The following is a 12,539-nucleotide window of genomic DNA, read 5'->3' as shown; positions in this document are numbered from 1 at the left end:
CATGCCTTTATAATTTGCTTTTTGGAAATAGCAATCTGTTCTGTCTATCTAGAACATAGTTTAGAATTAGCAACATAGCAGAAAAAACAGCTTTTGCTGGATTCGGTTGTGCTTGTTTTTTTAAAAAAGCTAAGATAATGAAACAGGAAAAGATACTGTTGCTCTGAGAATGCCAGTTGTTTCTCTTTACATCTGTGCATGGTAGTAAAAATAGAACAAACACCAGTTGGTGCCAGAAAACAATTGTCAGCAGAGGGAGAAATGTGTCCTTCCCTCACTCCTTTAGCTTTCCCAATGGACCTAGCAGTGGTGGCTCCGTATTTTGGACCCATTTAGTTGCCTGCCTCATTGGAATTGCTTTGCAGGATGCTCAGAAGGAAAGCACATGGGAAGGACTCTTTCTATGGTTTGTAATCTTGGATAGAGAAAATGAACATGCGACACAGTGGTGAAATTGAAATTTTTTTATTACCGGTTCTATGGGCGTGGCTTGGTGAGCGTGGTGTGGTTTGGTGGGCATGGCTTGGTGGGTGTAGCAGGGGAAGGATGCTGCAAAATCTCCATTTCCACCCCACTCCAGGGAAAGGATACTGCAAAATCTTCATTCCCATCCCACTCCGGGGGGAAGGATATTGCAAAAACTCCATTTCCACCCCACTCTGGGAACAGCCAGAGGTGGTATTTGCCAGTTCTCCGAACTACTCAAAATTTCTGCTACCGGTTCTCCAGAACTTGTCAGAACCTGCTGGATTTCACCCCTAATGTGACACCAGAAAGGAGAAAATGAAAGAATGAGAACCTGCAGTCATCAGCAACTCTTGGTAAACTTCAGTCTTGACAACAGGGCCAGTTCTAGATCCTGCCTAGCCCTGCTCAAGTTACTTTTGTCATCTTGCTACAGCAGTCTGGTCTCTTCACACAGCCTGGTGTGGTGATAGGAGACCAAAATGAATGCCTAAACAGCAGCAGAGCCAGTAAAACACTTTTTTCCCCTCTATGAAAACTTTTTTCTATTTGAGTGGAGCTTTTTGCAAAATATGTAGTCACAAGAACCAACCTCAAGATTATTTATTAGCTATCCCAACTTCAACACTCCAACAGGCCCACACAGCATTGACATCCATTTTGGATAACTCTTGTACAAAGTGTTGGGCTCTGAATGCTGGTGTTTTAAATTTTTCGGATAGCCTCACAGCAAGTCTTAAACAAACATTGAAAGATGCCATAGAACATGTTCAGTATTTATTTCTTAGCAGCATACTGCCTCTAATTACGTCCTTAGGCCAGGTTTCTAAACAGTCCTTGCAGGGAACGACTGCAACCTAATTGCAAACTCAGTTTACTACCAACCATTTAAACATATACTCTTTAAACTCCTGCATAGCTGCCTGGTTAGTTCAACATATCTGGAGGTTGGAGAACCCTCGTCTGCCAAATTGTTCATTATTTGTGTAATTTTCTCTGAGCTGTATGCTTTTCATGTGGGATTCCAAACGTGTTTGCCGTTTAGTATATATTTGTTTACACAGCTGAGAGAACCAATAATGAGTAAGCCTATCTGCGAATCTACAGCTTGTTAAGTTTGTTCCATATAGTAGTTCAAAAGAAATCTGGTAACTATGCTGGGCTACACCTGAATATAAGGATAGTTATCCTAATTGCTTTTTCTCTCCTTCCAACTTTTCTCCCAGGTACAGAGATGTTGAGCCAGATTCTTGCTGTGCATGTAGCTAGGAAACAATAATGGAAAAAGCTACTGCTAAGATATCTGTTATTCAGGGTAATGAGTAGAGAACAATTCAAAAGGTCATTATAGTTGTTTTGTACTTTTATAAGGCGTGGTGATCCAGGGAGTAGAAGCAAACTTTGTTGGCTTTGAATCAAATTGTAACATTCCAGAAAGTTGCTTCCTGTCTTATTCAGAGCATTGTTATTTAATATACTTACCTCTGGATGAAACCTACACCTGTGGATTGTTAGCCCTTGATGTACATACTTTTTCAAAATGTTTGAATAATACTAGGTTGAGTCTTGATACTGGATGGTGCCAGAGGGCTTTTTCTGTGTACTCTCCAATTCTGAATTTAAAAACACATACAATGGTATTCAGGTGGGATGGAAGAGACGTGATCATTCAGGTTGTTCACATCAGATTTTCATATCCAAGATTTTAGGTCATATGAAGTCTAAAATATGTAACATTTTTAATTTCCTTAAAAACAAGCAAGAATGCCTTGATCCAACTAAGGCAGGGGTCTGTAACCTTAAACACCCAAAGAGCCATTTGGACCCATTTCCCACAGAAAGAAAACAACGGGAGCCACAAAACCTGGGTAGGAGTGGCCAACTCGACGTCACTCACTTCCACCAGTCACATGACCACCACCCCTAGCTACGCCTACCCAGCAGGTCATTAGGGCATAGAACCATTGTTAAAAAACACCAGGAACCACAAAACCCTTTTGAGATATATATATATCTCCCTCCCTCCCTCCTCCCTCTCTCTTCCCCTCTCTCTGTCTCTGCCCTGGCCACTTCTCCATCCCCCACCATCGCCCTTACCTTCTCAGGCCAGGCGAGGAGTAACTGGGACAGGAGGGTGAGGGGCAGGGACAGCCAGTGATGGGATCACCTGGCAGGGAGTTACAGCATAGGGCCCAAAGAGCCGTATGCGGCTCCGGAGCCACAGGTTGCTGACACCTGAACTAAGACATCAGCTCTGAAGCAAGTTCGGAGTTCTGATTTTAGTGGATGCGTTACTTGGAACGCTGACATAATGATCCAATGCCCATGCATTGGCAGGAGAGGTTCAGTCACCTATGCCCAGCTTCTTCTGCAGATTGAACCTCTGGGTAGGATTTAATAGTGGTATAAATCCTTCATTAATGTTGTATAGATAAGATAATATACGATGTATTGTAACTGATATAGAAATAATTAGACTTCCCATCCAATGTCCCATTACAAGGATGACGAGAGTAGGCCTATGCAAAACTTTTGAACAGGTCATCTACTTTGAATTAATTAATCCCAAAGTCACGTCGCAAAGCAAAACAAGATCTTGCTTCTAACACCAAAATGATCACATCGCCTTATTTGACCTATTATTAAATCCCTCCCAGCTTTTTCTTTTTAGAGTTTGTACAATAGAACAAGCTGTACAATGGAGAAAACTGAAAGGAGTCTTCTGCAAGGCTGGTGATTGATTGATTTGTTGAATTTATGTGCTGTTCATCTCATCCAGAAGCAACTCTGAGAAGTTTACAAACATTAAAAACAGAAACATTTAAAAAAACCCTTAGTAATATCAGTAATCATAGTTACGCTAAAAAAAATGTTATTAAAAGATTACAAAGGGGGAGAAAGGAGCACAAAGACCATGAGGGAAGGAGGGTTTTTTTTCCTCAATCTACTAACCACCTCCAGAGTGATATTCCTCCTGTTGGAGTCCCAAGCCCACTGGCAGGGCCAGGACTTCAGGCTCTTACGGAAGGTCAGGAGGGTTGGTGCAGATCTCACCACTGTAGAGAAGGACCCTGCCCATCAAAATTCCTTGGTTGACAGAGCATGCCCTCTCTGCCAGCATTGGTGGGGGCAGACTGATTCTATTGGGGCGGGGTGGGCTTCAAAAATTTTAGCAAGGGGTTCTTTGCCCAGTTGCTGGGTGGGTGGGCGGGCATGGCCATGGTTGGCGTGGCCTAGTCGGCCTCCTGCACCATGGCAGGGGGGGGCATTTCTGCCCTTCCCTGGCTCCAGAGGCTTTCCTTGAGCCTCCGAGAGGGCGAAAACGGCCTCCCCAGGCTCTAGAGGCCTAGGCCCATTTTTGCCTCCCCCCAAGCCTCCATGATGCCTTGCATTTACCCGCATCCAAAACGGGCCACATGGGAACTCCTGGGAGGGGCGGGGGCAGGCAGGAGTGGAATTTGGGGGTTCTCCGAACTGCACAGAATCTTAGCTAGAGGTTCTCCCGAACCCCTATGAACCCCCAGCAGCCCACTCCTGTATTGGGGTAAGATGATTCCTGAGATAGCCTGGATCCATGCCATACATGTTATGGCAGATATCTAATGCAAAGTCCTCTGTTTAGCCCTTCCAGTCTGTGAAACCTTCAATTGTTTCTCAATTGGCATGCAGAACTCAACAACCAAACGGATTATTTATATGCCACCAACCTTTCTTATTTCTTATTGATTGCCAGGATATGGCAAGCTGCAGTTGCCTAGCTCAGAAGTCCTAAAGTGTACACTAAGAACATTTAAGGAAAGGAAAGGATTGTCATACTGAGAAAAACCTTCTTCTGCATTGTTGTACGCACATTGAAGTTCTTAAATGGACAGGTTAAAATTATTTCTGATCCCTTCTCAGGATAGCATGGCTACCATGAGCTTCAGGAAAAAATGTCTTTGGTATAAAAAGTGGAAGAGAAAGGGATAAGTTTATGTTTTCACACACTTCTAAACACCACTTTGTTTTTAAATCTATAGTTTTGCACAGTCTCTTTTTTTAAAGAGAAACCTTGATTTTGATTTTTACTTCAGTGGAAGACAGGCTCCACAATTTAATTTAATTTAATTTAATTAAATGGAAAGTTATGATGCAATTGGATTTCAAAGCCCCAGTTAAGGTTCTGAGGAGATGAAAAGCCATCAGTGAATGAAATAATGTGTGTGGTCTTCATGCTACCCTCCACATTGTTCAGATTCAGAAGCAAATTTTGGAAGCATGGAGCTGCAGAGCAAAGAATGATTAAAAATTCCTCCTGTAGCAATACTGTTGACAAATGCTGGATATATTTCTGCAGAGAATCGACAGCTGGATATCTCTACCAATGTGTTTTAGGAAGTATGTTTTACCATTAGGCTGTTAAAGTGTGTCTTTATTTTAGCTATAAAATGTTGCATGGTAGGTACTAAAGGTTTTAATAATCTAGCAATCTAATTTTCATATCTTAATTGGAAGTGTGCCTCTTGATTTGATGGGCAAGAATCCAAAACTCTAGCAGTCAGCCACTCATAGAAGCATCTCGTCAGTGTAAAAAGAAAAATGCACAACAATGCCTTTCCTAGAGATTTTTTCCCAATGTGCACATCAAAGAAATACTTACCTCTTTCAGTGGTTTCATTTCTTACTCTAGCTTTAGTATACGCTTACATGAAGCAATGTAGGTAAAAAAATCTCTTCTATCTTTTTTGGATCTTGACCACTATAATAGAAACGAACAAATTATTACAGCATATTTATAATTTTAGTAGATAGATTGAAATCTAAAGTACTCGCTTCTGTGTACATTAAAAATAACTAGAAACAGGCTCATTGAAGTTTTCAGTTCTAACAACAACTAGAAAAAGGGTTGTCATTAACTTCCCTATTTTAATCTTTCATTCATTTTTCTAAATGTACTAGATGAATATATGGAGGACTAAATTATAGAATAGAATAGAATAGAATAGAATAGAATAGAATAGAATAGAATAGAATAGAATAGAATAGAATAGAATTCTTTATTGGCCAAGTGTGATTGGACACCCAAGGAATTTGTCTTTGGTGTATATGCTCTCAGTGTACATAAGGAGAATAAAATACATTCATCAAGAATAAAAAGATACAACACTTAGTGATAGTCAAGGTTACTACCCTGTTTCCCCCAAAATAAGACATCCCCTGATAATAAGCCCAATCAGGCTTTTCAATGCATAGCAATAAGGCCAAGCGCTTATTTCAAGGTTCAAAAAAATATAAGACAGGGTCTTATTTTCGGGGAAACACGGTAATAAGCTACCAAATCATACTAGGAAACAAATAAAAACAATATAATTAAAATATGCAATTATGCTTTCCCCTCTATTATTTCATAATCCATAGATAATTTCTCTTGTTTTAAAATTAGTAGTAGTTCATCTCTTGTCCTCATATTGGAAAATGACTTTGAAATTATCACAATACAACCTTATACAGGAATGAGATTTAATATATTACAGTTTTTTGTTAACCTATTTTTTTTAATGCTTATGTCTGAAGATAATTCCAGTACTTTTTCTAAGGAGAAAAGAATTTTAAACCAAGTTTTCACTTTTGCTTACTTGAAACTATGGAGAAAAAACCCTGAGCAGGCCTTTGAAGATTGCAGAGTAACTTCTACTTAAAGAACATTGCCACGGGAGGATCATTCATGATTTATAGTCCAACTAGAACAGTAATTAATGAAAAAAGAAGTTGAGTGTGCATGAAATGGCTCTAATTGAATATGCTAATCTATTTTCTATCTTCTTTCTGTAAATGATTCATTCATTCCTAACACATAGAAGATTTATTGTTTATTAAGCTTCACAATCATCACCCAGCTGTTGATTCTTGATTAGTTTTGTGGTCTAGGTACAGCTCATAAAATTATTTTCTTCACATGGTGTTTTCTAAATATTTTTTTAATTAGTTGGGTCTGCATGCAACTAAAAGCATATTTCAGATGTCTTCATCTGGCGTTTTTAAGTTCCAGAAAGTGAAGGCATTCAGAATTTTCCTTTATTGTCTTCACCTGTCTTAATCTTGGTGATTGAACACATTGTTTTGCTATAGAAAATTCAGATTAAGATTCTTATTATTCTGTTTGTCTTTTATATTAGCTCTAATACATAAATTGTGCAGTAGTAAAAAAAAGAAGCAAACAATGCTATAGACCTCTTAGTAATAGGTTGAGATTAATGTCACATTCATTTTCATTATAGACCTGGGCCTTTTTTTGTGGATGGACTGAAGTTGCAATGCCAATAATCTTATATTGGATTAGACTATTAAACAACATCTCTGATGATAACTGAACTCTGAGAATGTGCTTTGTACCACACAGATTATTTATGTGCTATGCCATTTCTTCTTTAATACAACATCATTTCAGAGAATAATGTCGCTGGATTTGACTGGAAAGATGAGATTCAAAAAAATCAGATTAAAATTACTGTGAATTATCTGCCAAAGGGTCTGAGTTTATTGTCAAGCAGCATAATAACTCAAACAATTAATGGTTGAGATAGGTGAAGTTGAGCAGTGATTGTCAACAAAAGCATTAAAAAAATGTCTGTGTGTGGGTGGTATAAGATTTTCAGGTGATACCAAATGTGTACGTTTCCAATTTCTAATGGTGAAAATACCAATATCATTCCAAAATTCAATCTACCTAAAAGAATGCTACTATAAACTAATGAAGTTCATGGAATTTAAACTTTATTTACACAAACGGAGAAGATTTATCTTTTCAAAAACACCTCTTCTCCATTATATTTCTGTGCTAAAGAAACTTCTGCAGATCATAGAGTCAGCTGGCCATTTCAGATCTAATTCCAGTGCAAACTACTTAAAATGTCTGGTTAAGTTATCCCTCAGTATGACAATAGAGGCATCCTCTGATATTCAGGAAATGCTTAGAAGAAATGTAAACAAAAACTGAACAAACCCCAGAATTCAGAGAGCTTGAGACAGAACTACTACTAAAATTTTAAGTCCCTTTTCATTTATATAACTGACATAAGATTCACATCTATCAATAATCTATAGCATGACTGTCACACTGAAGGTTTGAAAGATTATTTTCTATAACAACGTATAACGAGATTGTAAATATATTTTAACAATATAACAATATGACATTTAACAATGTCATAACTGAGGACAAATGAAGAGTAGGCTATTATTTACTAAAAGGCACTGCCTTCACTCTGAATTAAAATTATTTTCTTCAGTAATGTAAATGTTTCTGCAGGCAGAGTAGTTGAATAAAAGCAAGCCTGTTAGGAATAATAGTACATAAATATACTATTTTTAAACAAAAATTGTAACATATAGTTACTCAATGAAATGAGAGGAAAAACCATCTGAATGGCAAAACATCAGGACATAACTACTAGCTTATCTGAATTCACAAAAATGTGAATTTTTGGATGCACCTTATTCCAAAATAGGTCACTTTTTAAATTCTTTGGTAAATCGGTTAGTAGATGTTGGAAAGTAACAAATTTATAAAATTAATATAATTATTAAAATATTTGCTATATGCAATAATGGAAAGTATAAAAAAGTATTAGAAGGATTCAGAAAGTATTGTTTATACATATCTTAGAAGACCTGAATGCTTTGTCTGATTCAGTTTAATACTAGTCTCAATTATTTAAGTGAAGAAGTTCCATTTTCCAAAATTAATAATCAGATTATAAATATGTGTGTGAAATAGAGATTATCGGGGCAATGGATGCAAATCAGTGATGGGTTGCCCCCGGTTCGCACCGGTTCTATAGAACCGATAGTAAAACCGACGGGAGCTCCGCCCACTGATCCCGATGTCATCAAAACACTTATGCGCATGCGCAGAAGAGCACACGAGCGAAGCGAGCGCACACATGCGCGGCCCCGCTGCGAACCAGTAGTAAAGGTAAGTAGAACCACCCCTGATGCAAATGTGTTTAAGGTTAAATTTGAGAGGGAAACATATTTGGAAAGTTTTTACAGGGAATATTACTACGCAATATTTATTAACTACAAACTCATATGTTTGCAAAGTTTGTCTATTAAAATAAAACTATGATTTGAATGAATGAAAACATTGTGAAGAATACCCTTTTGTTTTGTCAGCTTCCGAGTTGTGTCATTGTTTAAATTTAGCTTATTGAGGAAGCAGAAATTGCAATAAAAATATTTAATATAGAGAAGTTCCTTTTGTGAGTCTTTGAGACCCTATAAAGAACGATGCAAAACAATCTTGAATCAGGTAGAATAATAAGCAGAGATTAATTGGACCTTGAAGTATAGGATGGGGAAACCAACCTATAAACTGTCAGGATCATTTTAGTTAACAGTTAGAGTGATTAGATGTGAAATAGTAGCAGCTGGCAATGAATACATGAAGTGCAAATGGACAGCAGGTGGCAATTCTAGTTTTGTTTCATGAATCTTTGCAGTAATATGTATGTTTGTATAGCTAAGTCAAGGATAAACAAAAACTTCATCGCTCCTGCCAGGGAAGAAAAAAAGATCCTGAAATATTTGCACAAGCAGCTGTGTACTAGGGTTATTTAAGTAGGCAATATATAAATATGAAAACAAGTGAATAAAAATAACATTTTCTGAACTTTAATCAGTAATGATATTGAAGTGGGGTATTGAATTAAACAGTGATTGTATGTATTATAACCAGACTATAAGGATAGATGCTTTCCTCACCTGGTGCTTTGGTATAAAGTTCATTTCCTGATGCCAATGCTCAATCAAATATAGAAAAAAATGGAATCATAAGTATTTTCTCCAAACTCACAGAAGATACCCAAAGGACAATAGACACCTGATGACAAAACTATACAGATCTCTCCATAAAAATCATTAAGCAGAACAGTGGTCTATACTTACTTCATCTTTAGGCCAAGAATAAGAAATAGAACCCTGTATCAAATAAAAAAAACATGATGAAGGTATAGGTGAAAATCAAGTAAGCAAGGCAAAATTATTGGTTCCAGCCACAGAATGTAAGAGGGAATATTACCAAAATTGTCTCCAGTAATTATTTGGTTTTTGAAGCAGCCTTTTAAGGTCTTTTCCAGACTCATTAATGTCTCCACATCTTGAGCTACAGTGCACAAATTACTTCCAGAAAGCTTGGCTGTAGATCCTGATATTGCTACACGATTCAACTCTTTGATCTCAGTATGGAGGTAATGGCTTTCTTTGGAGATTAAAAGGGTATGGAATTGGATCAGGATCAGACACTAGAACTGCGGCTGTCTGTAAACATGCATCTTCTCCAACCTTCAGGCTGGATTTCAGGCAAAAATTGGCTTCACTTTCAGTGTTCTCCATGGCAGCTCACAGCATAAGCCAGGGAATAAAAGAATTACTCCTGAACCTGAATGTTTTGCCCTCACTAGTAATGTAAACAACTTTTCCTATCCATGAAAGTCCAGTGATCAGTCTTCACTGCTAAGAGTTTTATACTGCAGCTGCAATTATTCACAATAATATAGGAAAGCTGCAACAGAACTGAAAGTCTTCTATATTAGCTTCAGCTGCTCAATAGACCAGGAGAAAGTGGAGCAGAGGTAAGATAAGCAAAGTAGGTGTATTATGAAGGAAAAGTAGAAGGAAAATGTACATATTTAAGTTTTCTCATGTGGATTTTTCAACTATCAGGAAATGTAAAGGGAAAACAATTGTTAATTTAGTGTTTATAGCCAAGTATTCAATACTCTTTAATTGTTTATCAGCATGATATTCAACTCTATTTATTATATTACTTATATAGAGATTGTGTTTGTAAATTATTTTCCCATGCAGCTAAAATCTAGTGACTCAGCATATATACATTAGATCAGTTGTGAGAGTCTTCTTTGACTGACTCCAAAGAGGGAATTTGGAGCCTACAGAAAGCTAGCATATTTTAGTTTATGTTTGTTAAATGTTATACCCTGTATTTGCTCTGGGAAGTCCGGGATGGGTGGGTGGGGGGAGGGGAGTTGGAGGGAGAGGGGGGATGGGTGGAGGAGGGAAGGAGGGGGAGGAGGGAAAAATTGTTGTAATACCTGATAAAACTTTTTAATAAAAAAAAAAATTAACCAGAGGTTCCTGGCAACTCATAAACATGAAAGTGAAGTTTACTATCTGCTTGATAAAGTTGTGCTATTGAGGCAACACATGAATGGAATGATAGGACTGAAGAATGTAACTTATTCATAAGAAAAGACTGTAAAAAATAGGAGTGATGTGAATAAAGAATACATATTGTTTAAAATACAGGAGTTTGAACATGATGAATAGGAATGTAAAGAAGGACAAAAAAGAAACATTTCATTGTGAGGGCATACTATACATCATGCCTAACCGAGACAGAAGATAATGTCTTCCTGGACCAGATTACAGAACTTTCAGGAAGGAAAGATGTACTGTAGACTGGAAGACTTATAAGTACTCAACTGTCTGCTTTAAAACCAACTTGATCAAAACTGCAAGATCCCCAAACATCTCAGTGTTGAATGTTTAATTTTTCAGAAGTTTGAAAGCAGAGAAGGGGATTGGCTCTTTTAGACATCATCCTAGGACAAGAAGCTTGTTGAAGTAGGAAAAATGAAAGCCTTGGGAACAATGACCGTATGATCTTGAGATTCAGAATAATACAGAAAGAGAAATTGAAGCATTGACACATAAGTTGAGTTCAGGACTGACAATTTCAGCAAAGAAGTTGCTAGATGAAATCCCATGGACTGAAACCCAGAGGTCAAAGAGAATGCAGTAAAGCTAAGAACTTCTCAGAAATAATATATTGAAAGAAAAAAATCATATAATTCCCATGAGGAAAAATGAGAAATTTAGAAAATTACTGAGGATGATAAGGAGCTTTCAACTGAGCTATGTTTTAAAAAGGACATGTATAAGAAATGGAATATGCAGAAGAGAAGAATATGCAGAACATTAACAAAAAGTTCTTTTTTAAAAAAAAAGATCAGTAGTAAAACAAAGGATGAAAGAACAATGGACATCCTGCTAAAATAAAAACAAATGATATTGGGCAGGTATCAGCCTGATCATAACGGGAACTTAAACTAATTTAAGCAGTTAACAAGGAAGTAGCAATCGGGAAAATAAGAATGGGTTTATTTTTTAAGAAAGTCGATGTTATTTGGATATTAGAAACTAAAAATCCTAATGCTAAAAGCTGTTTAATGTTGCTATAGTCTGCTTCAGAAAGTGGTGGATTTTCCTTTGCTAGTTGTATTTCAGTAGAGGCAGGATTGCCATCTGTCAGGAATCCTCTAATAGTCGAGTCCTGCATTTGGCAAATATTTGGAGTAATTCTAGAAAATTTGTTGCGTTCTATGATTCTACAAGTGTCTGTTTAAATTTCTATTCCATAATATACAGATAGATAGAAGGTATAGTAGAAGCCATCCAAACTGAAAACAAATTCCTAATCATTTGAAAGTACCACAATGTATTTGGAAGGACTAATACTTTTTAAAACTGCTATACTTGGGTGTTAAATTCATACATTTCGTAGGAATTATTTCCACACTGATATGCATGGGATTTGTCTGTAAATGTACTGTATGTACATTTATTTGTTTGTTTTTCTCATGAATGGTTAGATGGTTTGTTTAAAAAAAAAAGTATACTCAACAAATAAGTGTGATTATTTATCCCTTTTTAAAATCTATTTATCCTTCCCCAATATCTTCAAAAACGTTACTGGAAAGTTGGAAGAAATCCAATGTAATCCAATCCAATATCTTCTCTTGCATCTGATAATATTCTCTTAGTTTGTAAGGATATTAAAATTTTTAATTCTGATTAATATGAAAGATACACCTTTAACTCTTTAAAGTAAAATGTTCAATTTAATGTACGTAATGTGTATGTTTGTGTGTCACTGATACTTTACGTGCTTTGTGTTGCATGGTAACAAAAAAACCCAATTCAACTTTAAAAGATACATCATTTCCGAGTTGTTGTTCACTTGTATATATAATTTAACATTACTAAATCCACAATATAATATTCTGAAAAAGGTG

General features: G+C 36.7%; 1 protein-coding gene across 1 annotated transcript in view; it reads left to right on the top strand.

The window, feature by feature from the left end:
* Positions 1–12,539, top strand: part of COL25A1 (collagen type XXV alpha 1 chain) — a 112,686-nt gene that overhangs the window by 28,184 nt on the left and 71,963 nt on the right. The window lies entirely within an intron of this gene.

The sequence above is a fragment of the Pantherophis guttatus genome, chromosome 8 (assembly GCF_059756535.1).
Source record: "Pantherophis guttatus breed Tessera chromosome 8, ASM5975653v1, whole genome shotgun sequence".
NCBI classification, from domain to species: domain Eukaryota; kingdom Metazoa; phylum Chordata; class Lepidosauria; order Squamata; family Colubridae; genus Pantherophis; species Pantherophis guttatus.
This window is presented reverse-complemented; position numbering and strand designations above follow the sequence as displayed.